The sequence below is a fragment of the Apodemus sylvaticus genome, chromosome 12, assembly GCF_947179515.1.
Source record: "Apodemus sylvaticus chromosome 12, mApoSyl1.1, whole genome shotgun sequence".
Taxonomy (NCBI): Eukaryota; Metazoa; Chordata; class Mammalia; order Rodentia; family Muridae; genus Apodemus; species Apodemus sylvaticus.
Genome location: NC_067483.1, coordinates 84,962,111 through 84,971,776, shown reverse-complemented (window position 1 = coordinate 84,971,776; position 9,666 = coordinate 84,962,111). Strand labels below are relative to the sequence as shown.

Sequence of the window (9,666 nt, the reverse complement as noted above, 5' to 3'; positions counted from 1 at the left end):
AAGGAACCCTTAAGTTTCCATTTGAATGCTCCATAGAGAAACGTGATGATCTCATGATCTTGTGATAGAAGCAGAACACACCAGTCGAGAGGAGAATAGAAGCCACAGGGAGCATGACAAAGCAAAACAGGAGTTCTTTGACATTGATGACATGAGCTAGTGACTTGAAATGTCAAAGTTGTTTTTGGTTTGTTTTGCTTTGCTTTTTACTTAACTACCTATTACACACCTCACCTTGGAGTATCCACAGGAACTCCAAGAAAGAAAGAAGGGCTTGGCCCATACTGTGCTTTACAATGAGCTTTTGCTTCTCCTTTTCCTTCAAGCATACTTTGCATGAGGTCAACAGTGGGTGAGTAGCAAATTTAACACTGGACACGCTACTTTAGGACAGGACAAACTGTAGAAATTGGCAGAGGAAGGGTACTAGCCAGATGAATTAGCTAGAAACTATAATAATACTATCTTTTTATAGTAATAGTTAATAATAATAATAACAATAATAAAAAATCTTATATTAACATTTTTTGTTGTTGCACAATATTTTTAGCAATTCCTTGAGAATTTCATCTATCACATTCAATGTACTTTGATCATGTCCAATCCTCCCCATAACTTCTCCCAGATCTACTAGCCCCACCCCCACCAGTCTTATGGTATAACGACTGAATCCTTAGAGTGTTTGACTCACTCAAACAGTACTATGAAGCAGATGAGTGTTAGAATTGCTGTCTTATATATGAATCTACAAAGGGCCAGAGTGATCAATGGATTCACTGAAGGCCGCACCACTGATAAAAATTAGAGGTAAGACGCAAATGTGTGCTTACTGATCATTAATCTAGTTTTCATTTTTAACAAAGCCTCCCTTACTATAAATGGTAGGAGGCTCTGTGAAGCATCATTCTAGAGATGCCTAAAGAAAGACATGATAACTGTCAGAAAATGTTCATTCGATTGTCCAGAAGTGCTAGGTGACAGCTATTGGCAGATGAACTTTGGCTGAACAAGTGTCTCAGTGGAGTGGGGGCTTGGGGGAGAGGTAGAGGGAAGGAGGCTGCTCTGGAGCCGTCAGAGGTAAGCTCTCATAGACAAAGATTGACTAGAAGATTAGTAAAATATTCAGGAATAAGATGAGATGCCTGTCCTGGCACATCCATGAAACTCAATTCATTCATTTATTCCAAGGTTAAACACATAATTATTGACCAAATGCTAAGATAGGCATTGAGAGAGATGAGTAGATTCTTCAGATATCTCTGGGATGGAAATCATCTCAGATGCCCTCCGCAACTTTAGAAATCATGAGTGTTTGACATTTTTATTTAAACAGATTTCGAAGACATTTGGGGAAACACAATTGGCATAGACAGCCAAGACCTTCACAACTGACAGATCAATTGTGCCCACCTAAATGTTGCCTCGCTTGCAGTACTGAACGGACACACAAAAAGAGGGCATAGCTCTGAGAACCTTGTGTTCATCTTCCCAAACTAGAAGCAGATGATGTGACGGTGTGGCGGCTGTTTTCTTTCTCCTTCTTTCTGAGCAAAATCATTCCCTTTATTCTCATGCACTCTCGAATGTGAGCTGAAATTCTGAGAGAGGTCGGGTCAGTTCAGTCCCCATGCCTTTGAAATTTTGAAAAGGTAGCCACGTGCTCGTCCGAGGCCTCTCAATATTTGCATTTCTAAGCCCTATAAATTATAAGCATTTGTTTTATGGAACTTGGAAAGATTACTGTTTGTCTCAAATTACACGGGTTCTGCCGGCATCCCACCAGAACACAGAATGCTGGAGCATATGAGATAGAAACCTGACACTCAGTTCTCTGCGATGTGTTAAACAGAGAGGAAAAAAAGAGAGAGAGAATGTACTGCTGTATAAAAAGCTGGATAATCAGGCTCGGGCTGCAAATTAAAAGATTAAATTAGTCAGAGGAACAGAAATTATGGGAAAGGTTCCCCCAATTCTGAACATCTGAGGGGGTGCAGGAGCGGGAGTCAGGGAAATGATGAGGTGCAATCTAATGCTTTTTACCTGACCTTGAGTCTACTTATTTGGTTTAATTTTTACTATTTATTTATTTATTTATTTATTCATTATTTAGTGGTCGGGAATAATTCTAAGGTCTTGTGCAGGCCAGGATAGTTCTTTACCACTGACTTACAGCCAAGCTATTGAGTTTATAATCCAGGTTCACAGTGGGTTTTAGGTAGACCCATAATGCATCTCTAGTTCCTCTAATGTGTTGACGTATGTTTGGGGCATTGGGTAATTGTTCGTTGTGTTTTTTTATTGATGATTTTAAAAAATTATTTATTTTTATTTTGTGTACATTGGTGCTTTACCTGCATGTATGTCTGTGTGAGAGTGTCAGATCCGTCTGTCTGGAGGTACAGACAGTTGTGAGTCGCCAAGTGGGTGCTAAGAATTGAACCTCTATCCTCTGGAAGAGCAGCCGGTGCTCTTAATTGCTGAGCCACCTCTCCAGCCCCTTTTGTTGTTAACTTAAAATATAAAATCATTGCAGTCCCCGCCATGTACAATAGTGTTTTCCATGATTGAAAGTAAAGGGGAAACAAAAATGATGGCCTTTCCTGGTACATTAGCTTCAAAACTAGAGCTTCACCACACAAGCAATCTCCAGCCTGCACCATTTTCCCAGACCACGCCACATTTGTAAGTGTCGGAATAATGATCTCTCTGATAGCAGTAGGCCACAAGAACCTAACAAGTCACCAATAGAGATGCTACAGGCCAGGCCTCCAAGCCCTAGCATAGCTCTGACTTCTATACGCCATGCGCTTTGCTTTAACCTTGCCAGAGGTGATGGCTTCAGACTCCCGTGTCTCCCCCAAAGAACTCACACACAGCGAAATCACTAGCTAGATCAGATCCTGAATTCTTGATGAAACCGATATATACATAGAGATCCTATTTGATTAACAGCTAACTGCTTTAAGGAGTAAAATCTAAAAAGCTGCCTTATTGCACAAACCTGATTTTTTTTTTTTTTAAGCATTCAAACCAGAAGTGAGTTCCCAATGGAAGCTCATGAATGGTTGGAAATTTCATGTGGAGCAGCAAGATGGCTCAGAGGTCAAGGTGCTGGCTTCCAAGGCCATGGTAAAGACACACATACGGGCACACACACACACACACAAACACACACATCTAAATTTAATATGGCCACATCGCATGTAGTGAGCAGAGGTACTATTTTAGGCATCATAGGCCCTGGTAACTTCCAGGCCTTTTCTGGATATGTGATCAGGAGCTGGTTGCTTCCTATGGGGAAACACGTAACCCCTCCCTCAGGACTCTTAAGATTATACCAGTAACCGAGCAACCAGGTGGGTATATGCCAGCCTGAGTTGCATCCTAAAGTCCTGTTTGAAAAAGAAGGAATAGTTGAGAAAATTCAGTTTGACAGTGTACAGAAAACATTCAGTCCACTGTCTATGCAGCAGGCAACCTTTGTAAATTAAATCTTAGTCAATGCCTGGTAAGTTCAGACACTGAGCTGTGATCGACCTGGGGAATAACCATAGTCGGTCCATGTTTGACACTGGTTCATGTGAAGTCTGATTTCATTTGGCGCCCGAATCACTTCCTGTAGTACGAAAGCTCTCGCAGTGCACGGGTGCCTCGGCAAGGGTCACGTGGATAGAGGAAGCAGCAACGTGAGGGCTTATGGGAGAAGAGCCGCATAAGGGCAGAGCCCTGCATGCAAACTGCAAGAAAGGGTCTGCTGTGGTAAGACCAGGACGCCTGTGAGGAAGGGCGTAAGGGGAAGATGAGAGTGACATGTGTCAAACTGCTTGACTTGCCGTGGTGGGTCCTGACGTGAGATGATCGACGGAGGCAAGAGTGGGGCTGGAGCGAGTCAGGCAGCTCACAGGCAGCCTTTGTGCTGAGGAGTGCTTGTCCGACGCCCATTCTTCTATAAGAAGAAGGTGTGCGGTTGTGTTGAGCAGGAGTCGGGGGACACACTTCCCTGTTGTTCCTCTGCTTTCTGAACTGCTGCTAAGAATCACGGGATATGTTAAAAGGATTTTCTAGGTTAGGTCGCATAACGGGCCGAATGCTCTCAGAGTGCTAGGAAAGTACCTAGTGTTCCATATCGCTGAAGTCTCCGCATAGAACCGCTTCAGTAGTTGGGATGGAGATGCCGCAAACACGGGTACCGTGGTCACAGTCACGAGTGTACACAGGTGCTAGGGGCTAGCATGCAAGCACCTGTCTGTCCTTCCTTTGTCTTTCCTTCCTTCTCCCCATCTCCGCACCTCACCTGCAAAGGACCCTGCAGCTTCACTCAGCCTTCCCTTCTGGATCCTTCAGTTTCTCAAGCAGACCTGAAATGCACGCCCAGGACAACAGCTTACCAACACACAGTACTGAATGAGGTGCTTATGAAACAAAATGAGAAGGGAGTTTCCTCGTTATATTTTCAGATAGCATAATTCATGTGTATGAAAGCGTGCTCGCGGCTGAATAGAAAGCAGGGACTGCCAGTTGTAGTGTGGAATCAGAAAGAAAAGTTTTGCTATTCAAAACTGCTTTCTGGGGCTGGGGGATGGCTTCGTTGGCAAAGGGCTTACTGCCCAGGCATTGGGACCCGAGTTTGCCTTCCCAGCACCCATATGGTAGAGCCAGGCATGGCTGTGTGTGCCTGCGGTCTCAGTGCGGGGAGGAGGGAGACAGAAAGATTCCTGGGTGCTTGTGGGCTAGCCAGTGTAGCTGAATCTGTGAGTCTCAGTGAGAGACTCTGCCTTACAAAATAAAGTATGCAGTGATCAAAGATGACCCCAGGGCTGACCTCTAGCCTCAGTGTCAATGTGCACACATGTATTTACATGCCCACATGCACATATGTGCACACACACACACACACACAACCGATCGCCTCCCCACACACATACTCAGTAATTTCTTAGAGTAGGCCTCACTCACTCACTATAGCATGTGCCAACCCAGTAGGCACGATGAGGAGGGCACCTGTTTCTTCTCTATTGCTGTCCACTACCAGGGCTCTGCCGTACAAGGAGCAGTATCGATTTCAAACTCAAAACCACCAGTTTCTTCAGGGAAATTACACTCATGAGTAGATGCTCTTCCCAAAGTAACATCAGCACAAGGGAACACATGGCTGTGGCTTCAGGGCAGGGCATCACGAGGGAAAAACCTGCATTGTTTGCTCATCACTGTCAAACCCTGGGCAGGCAATGTTTTCTTTGGAAAGCTCGGGGTCCTGTTTCCCAGGATGAGTGGATCAGAACAGGGGAGGATGCTGGTCCTCACCCTGTCATCTAGTTTTATAATGGGGAGCCTGAGACGTGGAGAAGGTTAAGTGACTTGTGGGTGATCCCCGGTTATTAATCAGCTAAAGCAGAAAGAGACACAAAAGGTTGTGGTTTGCTCTCTCCCCTCCCCCCCACCCCCACTGCAATGTCATCTTCTCTCTTGACAGAAATGGAACCTGCATCAACAATCTCCTGAGAGATGTCATGTGTGTGTGCGCGCGTGTGTGTGCGCGAGTGTGTGTGTGTGTGTGTATGTGTGTACGTGTGTATGTATGTGTGTGTATGTATATGTGGATATGTATATGTGTGTGTGTGTGTATATATATATATATATATATATATATATATATATATAGTGCATTTTGATTCCACTTTGAGAAAAATGCTGCCAAGCTACTCTCTGGGGAATGGAGCCTCGATGAGGAAAGGAAGGCTTCTGTGCTTAGAGATCACAATGAATAATCATTCCTTTCACACCTAGACTGCATCCCAAAGGCCACAGCCACCCAGAGGGAGATGATCACATGGAGGTGGGCATGTGAGCTGACTAAGGAGGAAAGCCCCCAAGAAAAGCAGAGGACTAGAGCAGCCAGGGACACTGGGGAGAGGTGACCAACAGGGAAAACGAGACATCGAGAAGCCTCATCGGCTAGAGCTCACGTCAATATTGTATTCTTTTTGTACATGTGAAGTATCTTTCTTAAATAGCCATAGAGTCCCATGAGGAACTAGATGGATGCCATTTGGCTAGGCTGTTGAGGGGACCTCTAGCATCTTTCTATGTGGGCGTGCTTTCTAAATTCACAAAGCCATTGGGAAGTAGAGGCCAGCTATAGGAGGAGAAGACTTTAGAAGGGTTCAGGCCAAAATAAAAGCAAGAAGAAGGGCGTAGACTTGAAATGTACATGGGACAAGCAACAAGGGGTCTGTGGCCAACTCGGTGAGGAAAGGCAGTTAGTTACTTTAAGGCAGAGACATTCTGATCTCCCTGAGTTTAGTTTTTCTTTTGTGAAACATTTAAAATAATAATTTACTTGATATTCAGTTATTTATTGAGATAAAGCCCATTATGTTGTCCAGGCTGATTTCCATCACTGGACCTAAGGGATCCTCCTGCTTCAGCCTCCCCAGAAACTGGGAGTGCTGGTGTGTGCGGCCACACCCATTCCTCTTGGTTCTGGAAAAAAAAAAACCCTTGGCTTCCATCCTCATCCTCATCATCCTCATCTTCATCACCATTACTACGAGAGTCTAGATATTCTCAGCATACTAATGTTCCAGATAATATCCCAGATATCAGTGGATATCACATTGTATAGTGTACTTCCTCACCTATAGTAGGTGCTGAAGAAATATCCGCTGGCTTGGGTGTCACCCAACACTTCCCTAAGGACTTGGCGTGCTCGAACCCAGGAAGCCAAAGGTAGAGGGAGAAGAAATAAAAGCTAGCTCTCGCTGAGGTGAGAGTCTCACACTGTCATCTCCAAATGCAGACAGCTGCCTGCTGTGGCCAGAGGCTCCCCACCACAAACGTCTGCATGGTCCTCCAGCTTCCAGAGAGTTCCAGACTCTGGCCTAGTGGATGATATTTGCCCTGGAAGAGCAGCCCTAATTTCTAGCCAAATTTCTCACTTGCAATTTTTTTTCATGAAGAATATCCGAAAATATGTATTTACCAAACCATTTCTCTTCCCATAAAAAGATGGATTCAACAGAAGGAGTATACTTTTCTCAGCCCATACAAGTATTCAAGTTCCCACATGCCTTTGACAAAGCGAACAACAAAAAGTGCCCCAGGGTTACACAAGCAACCCAAGAGCTACAGAGGGACCACACCCTCTCATGAGGGGTTTTCCTAGAGAAGAGAGAAGGAGAGAAGGACATCCCATTTTATTTACAAGAATAAGGATCCTGGACATCGATTTCTTTGTCATGTAAAACTCCCTTAAGGCGACTCTGCTTGGTGTCTTTTTCTTTTTTTAAAGACAGTTTTGGATTGAACATTTATCATTTTGAAATATGACATTTTCAACAGTACTACTGTTCTTATCAAATTGTGACAGTTGCTATTATTGTTATTGTTATCATTATCATTATAATTAAAGCCTAAGGCTCTGGGCTTCCATGGTGCTCGCTCGCAGCAGCTTAATCAAGGACTATCCTTGAAAACACTGCTCCATTTCACTGTTCATGTGAATTAAAGTATTCAGAATTCAGTATCAACAAGCACCAAATGACCTCTCTAAATACACCTAATTTACTGCATCCATTAGGTTTATGATAATAAATAAAACCTCTGCAATGCTTCATAATAGCAGTAACGCCTTTCAAACGACTCTGCACTTAATGGCCAATTTCAGAGCATTAAATGTTGTTAACAATCAATTGACTGGGTACCACTGTGCTTCTGTTTATAAATATCAAATTATATAGGTCACAGTGTTACCTTTGCAGGCTAGTTGCAGAATTTATATCAATGTTCCGAAAAGTAATCGCTAGACATTTGATTACACCTTTTTTTTTATTAGAAATGAGAAAATCCTGACTCTCCAATGGTCCCAGGATCTCTCTCAGATACTCTCTCTAACTTTCCCCCCTCGGGATCAGGTAATTAAAAGTGTATTGATGCGGAGGGAAGTGGAGCACCGCATGGCTTGGCAAAGTGTTTCTGTAAAGTTCTGTCCTGTAGCTGTGGATACAAACTCAAGCTGGTCATGTGCAGAATTCCAGCATGTCAGCCCACTACCCCTCGGCACAGCCAAATGTTTCAGCAGCTGCCCTTTTGTCCTGTTTCTTAAATAAACAAAGAACAGATACAAATTAATGACCTAAATTTATGGCAAAACACACTGCCTTCCCAGAGCAAACAGCCTTAAAAGAACAGATGCTAAACCAACGTTTCTTACCCACAGACCCCCAGAGATCATTCCGGAGAGCACTTCTAGTCCATAGAAGTGAAACTAATCATGTGTTAAAATGTAACGGTTTTGTGCAATGTCACGTTTACAAGCCCATTTCACAAGCTCAGGGTGTGGCCAGGAAAGCACCCTTGGTTTGTTTGTTGGTCTGATACCCCTGTCCTGTTCCAGGGGTCTCAGCAGCTTTTTTGTTTTTGTGTTTTTGCTTTTCCCCCCGAGAAAGATCAAAAGGCCATTTTCTTCTGGGATAACGTCATCAGGAGGATAGAAAACCTTTGTTTTAGCTTCTTCACTGGGAAATGAGAGCTTTATGAAGATGGGGCATTTCGGTGGAACTCAGTACAGAATTTGTTTTCTGCATTTTTTTTTCCTTGCAGTCTGTTTTACTGGATGCCAGGCACACATCACAACTGCCCTCCCCTCCACAGGAACAATGAAAACCTGAGCTCCTCAAGGCTAACTTTGCATCCAGGGACGGAGCTAGGTCACCTCCAAGCAGACGTTAAAGTGAAGAGGTAGAGAGCCCGTTGGCCACACGCCGTGCACTCTCTTTATCCCACACTGTACAACATTTCCAATCTTATTCAATAATTTAATATACATTTTCTTGTCAAGCTTCTTGGCAGCCGGCTATGCAGCTTGCAAGATGGACTGAGAATGCCACAGGTGGGCTGATTAGCGGGTGGCATTTCTGAATTCGAACAAGCTGTTAGCATTATGTCTGTTTGCTTTAGGTACAGATGTGAAATGATTTGACAGTAGATTTCAAAAGTGTGTGAGTACATTTTTTGTATGTCAAACTATGGAAATCTGTTTTTTTTTTAAATTTCACACATTGATGGTATGTATTGTATTTATTAATTTCAGAAAGTATATGCCGTTGGCATGGCATAAAAATTAAAAAGCACTATCCATAATGTATAAAATGAACAGATTGGATAAGCACCCACCCCCAGTTAATCAGAAAGTCTTATCTCGTGCTTGAGAAGAAGTCAGAGGTTGGAATATCATAGCCAGAAATGAGAATCTTTGCAAAGTTTGTTTTAATTGGTTTTGCAAGTGTGATGGCGATTTTAAAAAGAGAGAGAGAGAAGAGAAAAAAAGGGAGAAAGAAAAGAAGTAAAAGGAATAACAACAACCACACAGAACAAATGGCGTGTGGGACATTTGCCAGTCACATCAAGTGACATCTGCCCTTGTCTAAAATTTCAAAGGTGATTTCAGGACTTATAAGGGAAAGTCTGTTTGACATATTAAAAAAGAAAAAGTTTAAAATGAATCTTAGGAATTTAAATGTCCGCGTGCGCTCGCTCAGGCTACCAGATGAATGTGAAAGCTGACATGTAGGAGCTGGTGGGCAGCCTGGGTGGTACAGGTGACTGGCAGAGGTGGGGCTTTTGGCGGAGGGGTCAGTCACAGCAGTGGGGGAGTTCAAAGGGACG

General features: G+C 43.5%; 1 long non-coding RNA gene across 1 annotated transcript; it reads left to right on the top strand.

The window, feature by feature from the left end:
* The first annotated feature begins 3,670 nt into the window (after positions 1–3,670).
* LOC127697778 (uncharacterized) lies at positions 3,671–9,243 on the top strand. The gene is made up of 3 exons (XR_007980527.1): positions 3,671–3,837; positions 7,835–7,913; positions 8,602–9,243. It is a non-coding gene; the product is annotated as an uncharacterized LOC127697778 (long non-coding RNA).
* The last annotated feature ends 423 nt before the right edge of the window (positions 9,244–9,666 follow it).